Raw genomic sequence first — 9,076 nt, 5'->3', positions numbered from 1 at the left:
GCAGAATGCGCGTTCACGCGAGGGGGGAAGGATTTACCGTTCGATTACGTTCACAACAAAAATAAAGACGGAATGGATTATGTTGTATTACATTCCCAACAAATGCAAGACGAAGTGGATTTGGTTATATGTTCGCCATTACGTTCCCTATAAGTGAGATAAAGCGAGGTAAAAATGGTTGGAGAAGCGAGGAAATGCAAATCTCGGCAGGGATGTATTTCTCGGGCTGTAGAATTCATAAACGCTCTAGACACAATCCCGTGAATATTAAGATTTCAAACTATGGCATCATATTATTTTATTATCTTGAAAAGAAATGTCAAGAAATAAATATGGGTTAAGACGAGATCTCTACGCTGCCGGGGAGGGGTTTATTGAGGGCAATTGTTCTATCTATTTTGCTAATTATTCATTATCGATCAGTTCATAACACGTTACAAACCTTAGGAGCCGGGACTCTTACTCTCGGCCAAAAGGGGTTTTAGGGTTTTAAAGGGTTATTGTTCTATCTTCGTTATTCATTATCCATTATCCGTTATCGGTCAGTTCATAATACGCTACAAAGCCTAGGAGCCGGGACACTTACTCTCAGCCAAAAGGCCAAGCTAAGGTCCTAGCCCTAAAGCCTTGCTGCGATCATTGCGAATGCACCGTTCCCGGAGGTACTGCAATACCGGGCCGATGCGTGGAGTGGACAGAGCAAGCTCTTATTCCATCTCCGGATTGCAAAAATCAAAGATCATGGCAAAGGCCAAGCTAAGGACTGACATTGCATCAAAGCCACAGTCCAAAAACAACAGGGGGTTTTGGGGTTTTTAAGAGTTATTGATTTATCTTCGTTATTCATTATTCATTATCCATTATCCGTTATCGGTCAGTTCATAATACGCTACAAAGCCTAGGAGCCGGGACACTTACTCTCAGCCAAAAGGCCAAGCTAAGGTCCTAGCCCTAGAGCCTTGCTGCGATCATTGCGAAAACAACAAGGCCAAGCTAAGGACCTAGCATCAAAGTCTTGCTGCGACCATTGATAATGCACCGAAAGATTTATTCGAAATGAAGAGAAACTACGCTGACGGTGATCCATGTTCACCCCCTTGACGTCACGAGCACAATGGTGTGCTCGGCAAATCGCGCTGTATATACGCGGAGAAAGGCGTTTGACTGTCACACGCGTAACACGCTAATTTCACGTAATAACACCGCGATACAGGCGCAGAACATGCTATTACCATGCTCCGCCCACGATTACCCGCTGAAATTTCCCGTCCTACCCATGTGTAACTACGCCCTGGCCGCAGCCAGAGCACGTCGTTCCGCGTCATTTCCGCGTCATTACCTCGTGTTGACCACGTGTGCGGCACGCGGTTTAACACGTGCTCAAACTTTTGAGCAGCTCAAAAGTTTTGAACGCGGCCAACCACGTCAAAATTTCCGACCGCGAGTAAAGCACTGTTCTATCTCGTCTATATGGCGGTCTCAAAACGTCCAACAACGCCCAACGACATCTGCTTCACGGCCAGAAGTCTACGGCCGCGGTCCAGCCTCGATAAACTCGTGAAAGGCTATGTCCACGCGCTCTCAAGAATTGAACAGCGCAAAATGTTTTCGCGCTGCCACCCGCGCGCGAATTTCCGACCCTCGTGCATAAGTAACTCGCCTGAATGGTGATCTCAATGCGTCCTATAGCGTCCGCCTCAAAGTCAGTAATTTCTGGCCGAGATTCAGCCGCAAATGTCAGTGTGACCGGCCCCTAAATTCTTATCACAAGATGCTTTTTTAAATAAAAGCCTTCTTCAAATATATATTTGTGGGTTTAAGTTTATTGTTTGTTTTATAATACATTTTTTCCTATAGTTTTTTTTTTTGGTAAAATGCAGTCAAACAGGAAAAAGATAAAGGTAATTTAGATTATTTTTATTTTTATTATTTCACATCATCATATTATCATTATCATTTTTAGTAAAACTGGACAAAATAATGTTTCAATTTTTCTGGAGGGTTTAAAATAAAATTAACAAAATGACACGTCGTTTTGCCGCTATCGATGTGTGTGTGTGAATGGGTAAGCGTGCGTACATTGTAAAGTGCTTTGGGAGGTTTTCAGTGATTTCAAACGCACTATATAAATGCAGACCATTTACCATTTACATTACAAATAAGAAAAAAATATTATATTTAAATGACTGCCTCTGCCGTCTGGGTGTGAGTGTGTGTGTGTGTGTGTGTGTGTGTGAATGAGTAAGTGTGAAGAAGATTGTAAAGCGCTTTGGGAGGTCTTCAGTGACTTGAAAAGCGCTATATAAATGCAGACCATTTACTATTTTTTTCTATTCATTCATTAATTTTCCGTTACCCAATGCTAAATCTATTCCACTCTGGTCATCCCGGAAGGGGGACTACCACTTGTGAAGCCCCTTCTTAAGGTTTCTTTTTTCCTCATGCTGAGGTTTTGAGTTTTTCCTTGCCCGCATGTTGGTTTAAGATCAGGGTATAGTGTTATTGTAACCTGTGCAGTCCTTTGAGACTGTTTGTGATTAAGGGCTATACAAATAAATGTGACTTGACTTGACTTTCCATTAGCCTTTCTAATCAGGAATTATTCTTTTTTTAATTGGATATTTTTGTTTTATGGAGTGGTCTTTTGTCATGCAATGTTCTTGTAATGAAGATTTTGTTGGGGCAAGTTTTTTTTTTTTAAGTATTTAAACATTTTTTTTTAATATATATGTTCTATTTTTCATTAAAATGTTACTTTTCTTGTTTTAATGGTTTGCCAATATATTATTTTATTTTTCCAAGTAGAATATAGTGATTACAATTGTAATTGCCCAGAATGACTTAAAGAATGGAGATTTCATTCCAGTTAGTGTCAATTTTTTAAGGCTGTGGTTCAAAGTATCTGAATCATCGCAGTATATGAAAGTTTGGACCTGGTACTGTAACTCAGCTGCCCCGACCGTGCATTGGGACAACGTGGACACAAGGGGTGAATTGCGGGCCAACCATGGAAAAGCGTCCTTTATTGTCCGTGTCGTAGAATGAGGGATAAACGGAAGAACGGGGAAGAGAAAGAGATGGATGGGAAGGATCAGAAGAGTGGGAGTAAGAGGGCTGACATCATTCGGATCATGATAAAAGAGTTTTCCGGACCCTGCATTTGAAACAGAGTTTTTTCCCATAGGATTTTGGTTTGAATCGTCCAAAGTAGAAAAAGTTAAATCTCGGTTGGCTATTTTTATCTTTTAATAGTGACCTTTTATATTGTGACTTTATTATGGGGTAACAAGACAAAGTGATCAAATCTGCTGGGTCAAAAACATACATGCAGCAACATGAATTAGCAATTTTGGTGACTTAGAGTGATCGTGAGTGACTATAGCTGGTGACTTCTCTGAGGCCATTTAAATAGGGTTCATTGGATGCAAACGCCACAAACGCTACAATGAAAGTCAAAGGAGCTCAGTATGGATCTGAAAAAGCGAATCATTGATTTGAACAAGTCAGGAAAGTCCGTTGAAGCCATTTCAAAGCAGCTGCAGGTCCCAAGAGCAACAGTGCAAACAATTGTTTGTAAGTAAAAAGTGCATCGCACTGTTCTGTCACTGCCACGATCAGGAAGAAAACGCAAGCTGTCACCTGCTGCTGAGAGAAAATTGGTCACGAGGGTGAAGATTCAACCGATAACCACCAAAAAGCACATCTGCCAAGAATTAGAAGCTGCTAGAACACAGGTGCCGTAGAAGAAGGAAGCCTTTACTCCAAAAGGGGCACCTTAAGGCATGACTGAAGTTTGTTGCCGATCACATTGATAAAGATAAGACTTTCTGGAGGAAAGTTCTCTGGTCCGCAATATTTTTGGAGGAGAAAAGGTGAGGCCTTTAACCCCAAGTACACCATGCATACTGTCAAGCACGGTGGTGGTAGTATTATGCTGTGGGGCTGTTTTGCTTCCAATGGTACTGGTGCTTCACCGAGAGTAAATGTGATAATGAAGAAGAAGGATTACCTTCAAATTCTTCCAGATAACCTTAAGTCATCAGCCTGAAGATTGGGTATTGGGCGCAGTTGGGTGATCCAACAGGACAATGACCCCAAACACACAACATCAGTGGTAATGGAATGCTAAACCAGGCTAGAATTAAAGTTTTAGGATTGCCTTCCCAAAGTCCTGACTTAAACCCCATTGAAAACTTGTGAACAATGTTGAAGAAACAAGTCCATGTCAGAGAGCCATCAAATTAAACTGAACAGCACCAATTCTGTCAAGAGGAGTGGTCAAAGATTCAACCAGAAGCTTGTGGAAAATTGTGGATGGCTACCAAAAGCGCTTAATCGAAGTGAAAATGGCCAAGGGACATCAGATTCAGATTGAGATTCAGATATACTTTATTGTCATTCTAGTACACGTGTATACAGAACGAAAAGTCGATACATCTGAACCGCACAGTTTCCTTGAATGTACAGATATAAATAACATGTTGTATAGAGTTGGAGTATTGAAGTACTAATAATATACTAAATAATTATGGCTATGTATAGTATTATACAATAGTACAAAGAGTGCAAGAGTAGCAGCCAGCCATATGTGCAAAATGGGCAGTCAGGTAAACAAGTCACTGTACAGTAACAATAACACTGTAGTACGATAGTGCAGAGGAGAACAGATGTGCAAAGGAGTGCCTAGGTATAAAGAACTCCTAGTCGTGCAAAAAAAAAAAAAAAACAGACAAACAGATGTACAGATTAGCAGCAGTGTAGACTTACTATGTGTGTGATTGACCATTTAACAGTCTAATGGCCAGGGGGACAAAACTATTGCAGAACCTGGTGGTCCTGCACCGCACACTGCAGTACCTCTTCCCAGAGGCTAGCAGAGTGAACTGTCCATTATGGGGGTGAGAGGGGTCCTTAATGATGTTCTTGGCTTGGGATAGGCAGCGCTTCTGGCCAATATCCTGAATGGAGGGGAGAGAAGTCCCAATGTTTTTTTTCTGCTGTCCTCATCACCCTCCTCACACTACCCCAGTCCGAGGCACTGCAGCCTCCACACCACACAGAGATACAGCTGGTCAGGATGCTCTCTATGGTGCCCCTGTAGAATGTGATGAGGGTGGGTGGGGGCAGGTGGACTCTCCTCATCCTCCGCAGGAAGTACAGGCGCTGCTGTGCCCTCTTCACCAGTGATGCAGTGTTCAGTGTCCATGTTACCAAATATTAGCGCTGCTGTGTTTATATTTTTGACCCAGCAGATTTGATCACTTTTTCTGTTACCCCATAAAAAAAGTCATAAAAGAACCAAATCTCATGTTTTTGTGACAAAGAACTATCTGTTCCAATCACTCTATCAGAGAGAAATCAGAGTTGTAGAAATAACTGGAAACTCAAGCCATGGCATTATATTCTTTAATAATTTTAAATATGTATATATATATATATATATATATATATATATATATATATATATATATATATATATATATATATATATATATATATATATATATATATATATATATATATATATATATATATATATATATATATGTATATATATATATAGCCAAGTGAACAGGTGGACAGTTGTGTCTGCCAGCCTCCTCTGCACTAATTTTTTTCTTTTTAACAATTCCATATGTTTTACTGAGACTCAGCAGGCAGCACACCGTTACCTTTAAAGCTCAGCCAAGATCCTCAAAACGTTATTCGAACCAAACGGCGCTTTAGAAGAACACAACGTGTGCAGCCAGCTCTCGAAATAATCATGAAAACCGTGTCTACATAGATGGAGGAAGGCCTACATTAAGAAACGCAGAGGAGATCCGGGTTATCAAACAAGAAAATTTCTACCAGATTTCAGGTGTCAAAGTTCTTTGCCGGCAGTGATTGATGAGCGCACTGTAATTGTCCGTCCTGAGGAGATGTCAGACGGGGGCAGAGCATCACCTCGCAGTGAGAGTAAATGCCATTGAATGGAAGCGATTAAGTGTAATATTCTCCATCTGGAAGCCATTGGCCGGCCAGACAACTTTCAAAGTGGAGACGGGGAGAACTGTGACGTTAGTTTGCATGGAATTTACAAAACTGATTTCAAAAGTCGTATTTTTTCCTTAAGACTTCCATAAACAGCATACACATGTTTAGCAATACACGGTATATAAACACTATGATACAATCAGGATTTTATCGGTAAGTCTGAACATTAGGGCTGCTCGATTTTGGGGAAAAAAAGGTCACTTTTCAGACCTGTATCGCAATTTCGATGTGATTTTCAAATTGAAAACCAAAGTGGATTTCTGTGCTTGATATTTTGGGGGGAGAACTTAAAAATAGTGACATGCGAACTTGCATCGAGATAACATTATTACCGACTGAGAGTTTACGAGTGTAACAAAATAACAACTATAGATGTACAAATAAAAGCAGAATTGCAGTTGAATAAATGATCTTTATTGTCATTATACAAACATACAATGGAATTGGAGGGCTAGGTATACTAGCTATACCATTGGCGACTCGCAAGATGATAGTTTGTAGCCCCCGCCTTAGTTTAAAATAATGTAATAATGTTATGAGTTCGATACTAGGGCTGCACGATGAACCAAAATCTAATCAGTGTTGTGATGAGACGTAGTGGAATTGTGTAATTGCAAGGCACTGTGTTTTCAAGGATTGTTTAGTCAACCAGAATTGTCACAGTTCAGTTTTTAACAGCTCGGGCGAATCAGAGGCACTAGCCAATAAAGGCAAGGCAAAGTTTGCAAAGCAGAGTGAGCGTCGTATGAGCTGACTGCAATCCTAACAAAGCTCATTATCTGCCATAGACAGCTATACATCAAAATCAATTTTAAGTACGCTGCTTTTGACAACTATATACATTAACATTTGATTTTAGCAAGTCTGGCAGTGAATGGGTTAAATGCTAAAATGAACTAGTTACTATCAACCATTCAGGAATCAACAAGGACTAGGAAAATCACATCACAAATTCTTTAGTAAAACCTAAATTTCTCGATTTAAAAAATGACAAATCGATCAAATTTCAGTTTATGGTCCATAAGGCTAATTTTCATCAAGTTATTTTATGACTTCTATAGAAATGCATTCAGCTTTGTAAAAGACGTGATGATGCTGAAGTGATCACCATGTGGGAGACGGCAAAATCCATACATCTGTTCGTTAACCCTTCACAAATCAAACACCAAGAGCTACAATATCGATGTTCTCTGTGGTTATTACAGTAATTCAGAGAACATTGCCACACAATGTCTCATTGAACAAAATCCCTCAATCACAAAAAAGCGATAACACCGCCCGCGGAGCTTTTGTCGGTTTTTCGTCGATAAATCTCGGCCACCCAACAAGCGATTGTAAGTGCGTCGGCGGTGAGGTCACGGGTAGTCAGAGCGTGCTGAGCGAGCGTTATCTGGTCACAATTACGTTCAATCATGAGCAATTTGGCAACACGAAGAGATTGAGGGCGAGGGGTGATTCCCGCTGTGAAGGTCGCAAAAGTGAATGTGTTTTTTTTCGGGAATGTTTTCAAAACTGCCCTTTGAAAACAACGATCGGTTATAACTATTACTGTTAATCTCAGTACAGTTTGGAAATTAGTCATAGTTTTTTGAGTTCTAACCAACATCAGCTCCGGGGTCCGGAACCTATGGCTCTTGAGTAGTGTTGGGACTCACACTGTTATAAATAAAGCCTTTACATAAGGGCGCTATTCTGCAGTAACGGGGTAATCTTACTAATAATAAGATCTGCAACCTCAACGGAAGTTTTTAAATTGAGGCTTAAGACACACTTCTATTCCAAAGCATATGATTGATGCCCACCTCGTATTCTGTTTTGTCCTGTCTTTTTCTGAGGCCTGCCTGGCTGATACGAAGGAGAAGGATGATTTGGGATGGGTCAGCGGACCGGGGTCTGACCTGCAGCATGTCAACCCCTGCATTTACCATCTGGCGTCGTCGTTGATGTCATGCTCTTTCCGGACATTTTCAACATCTTACCTAGTGTTTACTATTCTGTGTACAGTAATGCTAATTGTAATTCACCCTGTTCAATCCTGGAAGGGGGATTACCACATGTGAGGTCCTTTCTCAAGGTTTCTCTTTTCTCCTCACACTGAGGTTTTAGAGTTTTTCCTTGCCCGCATGCTGGTTTGCTAGTTTAAGATCAGGTAATTGTGTAATTTTGTAACTGTAATCCTGTGCAGTCCTTTGAGACATTTTTGTGATTAAGGGCTATATAAATAAATTTGACTTGACTTGACTTGACTTGGCAACTAATTTCTTTTACTAGAGTAATTCAGTTAATAACTCGGATAACTTTTGGAGGAAAACAGTAACTATAGCTAATTAATGTGCCCAACACTGCTTACAAGCCATATATGGTTCTTTTCATGAGTACATACAGAGTTAAAACGAACTTGTGCAACTATATATTGTTACATGCAGTGTCGATTGCTGCACATGCGATGCCAAGACAGGAGTGATGCTAAAAGGGTTCGGTCCAGTACATATAGGACATATATTGAGACACTGCTAAAAAGACCATCAAAAATTGAATTTGTAAAACATCGGTTCTCTAAATCACGGAACAATAACATGTAGCTAGCCAATAGCCATAGCTTGCAGCCCAGTGGCTGACATGAGATGCTCGGGAAGAAAACAGTGGAAAAAATGGCCTAAATGACCGGACAATCACATGCATGTCTCGGCTGTTGAAAGTAAGTGACTTTTAAAATCACCACTGGCACAAGGTACATTTGCAAAATCACCATTTTGGCTTCTGTGGTTTTAAGATGGTGACCAATCATTTCAGCTTTTTAAAAAGTATCTTAAGTTGTGTAATAAAATCAGTCATTTTCAAACTTACTAGGTATTTTTAAGGAATCGTCCATATATTTTTGCTAATTATTAGAACCAAACGTATTTTACTTAATATGATTAAAGTACTTTCACATTACTAGGGTTTGCTATGCAATGAACATTTGGGCTTGAGATTTTTTTTTTGGAGCATACGTGGCTTTTCATTTGTGTGCCGTGTGTCGCGGTTGGTATAATTTTGG

General features: G+C 40.2%; 1 pseudogene; it reads right to left on the bottom strand.

Annotated features, from left to right (window-relative positions):
• Positions 1-640: 640 nt before the first annotated feature.
• On the bottom strand, positions 641-760 carry LOC148354683 (U2 spliceosomal RNA; annotated as a pseudogene).
• Between the last annotated feature and the right edge of the window lie 8,316 nt (positions 761-9,076).

Source organism: Urocampus carinirostris, chromosome 12, assembly GCF_059441175.1.
Source record: "Urocampus carinirostris isolate Australia breed hairy pipefish chromosome 12, RoL_Ucar_1.0, whole genome shotgun sequence".
Lineage (NCBI taxonomy): Eukaryota > Metazoa > Chordata > Actinopteri > Syngnathiformes > Syngnathidae > Urocampus > Urocampus carinirostris.
The sequence above is the reverse complement of the archived record's forward strand: the minus strand, read 5'-3'. Positions and strand labels throughout refer to the sequence as shown.